The sequence below is a fragment of the Urtica dioica genome, chromosome 10 (genome assembly GCF_054948205.1).
Source record: "Urtica dioica subsp. dioica isolate 48M chromosome 10, U.dioica_male_clone48M_v1_H2, whole genome shotgun sequence".
NCBI lineage: Eukaryota > Viridiplantae > Streptophyta > Magnoliopsida > Rosales > Urticaceae > Urtica > Urtica dioica.
The window spans coordinates 14555760-14560736 of NC_142765.1; the positions used below are offsets into that span (position 1 = coordinate 14555760).

Below are 4977 nucleotides of genomic sequence, written 5' to 3' on the forward strand. Positions count from 1 at the left end.
CATTTAAGAAAAAAAAAACTTACCTCAAATGCTGAGATTTCGGAAAGCTTTGGTGACTTCGGCGAGGAGGATGGGTGGCAAAGGTGGCGAGGAGGGGTGGTCGATGAGGAGGGTGCGCGCGGTGGCAGTCGGCAATGAGGGGCTGAGGTCATCGACGGCGATGGGCTTGAGCGTCGGGCTGTCTCGTCCGGTAGGAGTCGGCGAGGAGGACGCACTGGTCGAGGGCGGGGGGCTGGAGAGAGAGAGAGAGAGAGAGAGAGAGAGAGAGAGAGAGAGTTACAACGGCGGTGACGGGCGGGCGGCGCTGGTCGAGGGGGGGTGTAGCGACTCGAAATTTTAAGATTTAAGGTTGTAAATTAAGTTTTTCAAAAGAATGAGAAAAGAAAATGGAAATATATTTTGCTCGGAATTTAATGGACGAGAAAATTATGTAATTAATTTTCTAAGAATTATTTCCATCATCTTGGATTTGCAATATTAAGTTTTAATGGAAAAGGATTTATTTGTAACAAATAAAGAAGAAATAAATGATTTGTGGAGGAATTTTAGAGGAAAATAAGAAGGGATTGGGTTGCAAATAAAGGAAGGATTCATTAGCAATTTTTGTAAATAACATCAATCTTATCCATAGTGAACCGATTCTTCTCTTCCTCTTATGTGTTGGACGCGTGAAACCAAAAGCAAAGAAATAGAGAAAAGAAAAAAAAAACGCAGAAGAAGAAAAGAACGAGAAAGAAGAAGAGAATCGGGAAAGAAAAGAAAAGATAGAGGAACAGCGTAAGCAAGAGAGAGAACGAGAGATTGAGAAGCAGAGATTGAGCGAAAGAAAGGGGAGAACTGAAGAAGAAGAAGGCGCCGAGAAGAACGAGAGGAAAAGGACTCGAAGAAGAGGATTTCGGGAGGAAATTAGTGCTCGCCATAGATCATCTCCGACGTTGGGCTGTAATAATAAATCATTTGAGATAATTCATAGTATCTCCATCTTTATATCCGAATTTCAAAGAGAAATTAAAGGAAATTAATTTTTCTAGGGTTTCTAAGATTGAAAGAAAATTTGGGGCTTTTCCTTCCTTGTTTTCGGTTGGATTTTTGGAGAAGAAGGAGTCGCAACAAGGTTAAATTCGCTCAAGGTAACCTTCTTCACTTGTTTGAATCGGAAATTGGATTAGATTTGATTTTGGAATCTGAGAATTATGACTTCTTGCTGAGTTAGTATCGCTCTTTCATCTGTTATTTTAGGGTCGGTTATGAGATTCTGTGATTGAAGGATTTTAGTGATTCTGAATTAATGGATTATCTCGTGTCACAGGTTCAGAGTTGATGCTTCTACGCGGAAGCATTGGACTCGTTGTGATATGGAGATTATAAATAAATGACTAATTTATATGTTCCGGGTCGAGTTTATCATCGAGAACGTTTGGAAAATTTCTTGGGTTGTATTTAGATTTAATTGTTGAGCTAATTGAGAACTTGAGAATTATTGTGAGAACTCGGAATTGACACTCGTTGAACTCAGATGTGTAATAATTCAAAAGTTGGTTATGTTGTATGACGATATTAATTCCCGAATTGTTGTTGAACGGGTTCTTGTTGGATTTCAAGAAATAAAGCAGAGATGTATTTGAGACTCGTTTATGAGTTTCGGGATTAGAACACGACATTGATTTGATGTTTGATTTCTCAGTTTGCTCGAGCTTAGTGATGAGAAGATTCGAAATTTCCTTTGGAATTCGGAAAAAGAAAAGAACGAGGCTTGCTTATTAGAGTTACTTCTCGGATTTTTGAGTTTGATCGTGGATTTTCCGTTCGGGTTTACTTGTTCTCCTATCGTTTGGATCTTTATTCCGAGAACTTGGATTTCTATAGTTAGATATGTCTTTGGGTCCTACGATTTTTAAATCGTACGTTTGAGTATGAGTATTGTGAATTACTCGTAGAATTCTGATTCATAATCAGTTTGATTTATCGTGATATGACTTGAGACTGAAGGTCGTTTAAAGGGTTCACGGTGTAAGTGAACGTCTGGATTCTCGGTTTTAGTGAACGTTCGAGTTCACGGAGCGAGCGAACGTCTCGTAGACGGGCGGTATAGACGCTTAATCTCGAGGTATGTTATTATAACCCTTCTCTCATGATTTTATGGTTTGGCCTCACGTATATATTATTTTCGAAATGAAAATGGTTGCGAACGTGCCACAGCACCCAAAATCGTTTTTAGAAAATGTGAAATTGGAAAATTATTTTCAGTATTATACATATAGCCCGTATTTGCGAAATAAAATGTTTTGTATATCCTGATAGAATCGGAAACGTATATATATGAAGCGGAGAATGCAATCGTATATATATAAGGGTGTGGAGAGTGCACCATTCTGATCAGAGGACTTCCACAGATTTTGTTTGCAGGGGCTCAAGAAATAGTACACGTTTAAATGGGCTTAGAGGCACATTTAAATTCATTTGCATTTCATGCATTTACATTCCTAGGATCTGCATTCCATCATTTACATTTCTGTCATTTACATTCATGCAATTTACATTCCTGCAAGTTATACTTGTACGTGTATGGTGATTTACACGTATAAGAATATTGTTATACTTGTACGTGTATGGTGATTTACGCGTGACAAGAATATTAATATTATAAAGTACGTATTATTTTTGAAAATCTTTTTACTCTAACATTACTATAGCACCTACTGAGCCTCAGACTCACCCCTATTTTCTTCAAATTTTTCTTATAATCAGGATGTGAGAAGAAGAATGGTTAGGAAGACCTCGGGGTTAAGTGTGGTCGAGAGTTTGAAGGTTTCGCTGGATAGACTCAGTGTTGGAGATTTGTTTTATTTTCATTTTCGTTCTGAGTATGCACCGTTGGATAGTCATGTAAAGTTTATTAGTGTTTCATTATATTCAATAATCACACCCCACTTCCCCGGAGCGTGACGGGAGGGAGGGTGCAGGCGGGGAGCGAGGGCGAGCGTGGGCGGGTGTCCAGGCGCGGAACGGCGAGCACGGGCGAGCAGAGCGGCGGCGCTTGGACGCGGGCGAGGCTGGGTCGGTGGGTCGCGGCGAGCACCGGGGGGGTGGGGGGGGGGGGGGGCGGGGGCGCAGCGGCGGCGCTGGGTCCAGGCGAGGCTGGGTCGTGGTCGAGCGTTGGAGTCGTTGGGTCGCGGCGGCGCTGGGTCGCGAGAGAGAGAGAGAGAGAGAGAGAGAGAGAGAGAGAGAGAGCTGTGAGAAATATGCAGAGAGGGAGGAAGAAGAAGAACATACTGGAATTGATCTAGGGTTAAGAAAAGATTTAACGCTACTAGAAGGCGGCGGAAAATAAAAATTTTCTTTTAAACAAGTAAAACGATTTTACTAACCTAGACAAAGAGCAAGCACATGTTATTATTAAAATATCTAAAAGAGATTACACGTTTACTAACCTTTATGAAGCTTGAACGTTGAGAAGCCTTAGGAAGATTGAAACGTTCGTCTCCCCACGCAGCTCGTCTTTCTTCGTTCTTCGGGAGCTCGAGTAGTCACGAAAGTTTCTATCAAATAAATCACTCGAGATAAGCAGGAATAAGTGTGTGGGCACTTTTAAACACGACGACTCAATATTAATTCTTAGAGTCGAAGAGCTAAAACACTAGATCAAATGTAGACCTAGGTGCCAAAACAAAAACGAAAAGAACTAGAGAGAGAGAGAGAGTTGGGCGGCCACAAGGTCTGGAGAGAGAAGCTCTCAATCTCTAACTTATGTGGGATGAGGAAATGAGAGGAATGAAGACTCTATTTATAGGAGAATGATTACCTTCATAAATGTAGTTTCCTCTTCTATAGAATATCACATATTCATGAGCAAATATTGGCTTCCCTTTTTCTCATGTTGGACGTTCAAGCTTGCTTCTAGAAGCATTGGATTTGTTTCCTCATTTGTCTTGCCTCTCTCTTGGCCGCCCACTTGCTTTCCTTATAGCGGAAATTTGTTTCCATTTTTTCTTTTGGCAAGTATCTTCATACATCAATGCACAAAATAATCTATCTTTCTCTACATTTGGACGTGAAGACCTTCTAGATTTTTCTTCATTTGTTCATGACAACATAAGAAAAGCCCATTATGAATTTTCAAGTAAAATTCCATGAAATGAAATTAATACTCAAGGACGAGTGGTTTAAATCATTTTTCATCATATGACAATGTCAAAAAAAACTTATTTATCGACATTCATTCCATCCTATGTCCAAAAAGACAAAAAAATACCCTTTAGACAATTTTCGTAAAATTTGTCTCGTTCTTGTTTTGACTTAGCTTCTAGTTTAACTATTCCTACTCGATATGACTTGTGACAATGACCTCATGGATCCAAATGAACAAAGCTTGAGCTAACATACTTGGACTCAAAAGTTCACAAACTTTTTCCAAGTTTAGCTTAATGTCAACTGACTCCACTGTAGAGTTGACACTGAGAATATCTCGGTTCAAATGAATTTATTTTCTACTCAAGAATTCAACTTAATTGTGGTGAGTGGATCCACTGAATATTATCTATGTTTACCCTTCATGAATATCATCAGCTAGTCGGGATTTACAAAATTACCATTTATCCTTCTAGCTGTTATTTCCTCAACTCCTTTGTCGCTTGTGAATAAGTTAGAAACAATATATTGACGAGGAGTTAATAAGTCACATTGATTCATCCAAAAGAGTCATGACTCAATTTTGATACTGACCAGTTCATTTATTCACATTCCAAGAAACAAAGCATGAGGTGATATACATTGTATTTCAGCAATCTTGTACATGAATTCCATATCTATGAGATCTTCACAAAGTTACTCATGACATCTTCATAACTTAGTACTTCACCAATAGGTCCTGTTCAGAATCACATAGTGAATCCGAACTCTGACTTTCTCAAATGAGAATACGTAAGCTATGAAATGACATGTCTTATTTCAGGATTGAGGTAAGCATGATGCACACTA

The 4977-nt window shown here is 39.4% G+C and overlaps 1 long non-coding RNA gene across 2 annotated transcripts; it reads left to right on the plus strand.

Annotated features, from left to right (window-relative positions):
• Nucleotides 1–632: 632 nt before the first annotated feature.
• Nucleotides 633–1627, plus strand: LOC149383467 (uncharacterized). 2 transcript variants are annotated; one of them, XR_016301649.1, is made up of 3 exons: nt 633–942; nt 1032–1130; nt 1310–1627. It is a non-coding gene; the product is annotated as an uncharacterized LOC149383467 (long non-coding RNA). The 2 variants fall into 2 exon arrangements; XR_016301648.1 differs by having other exon boundaries at nt 633–1130.
• Nucleotides 1628–4977: the final 3350 nt, after the last annotated feature.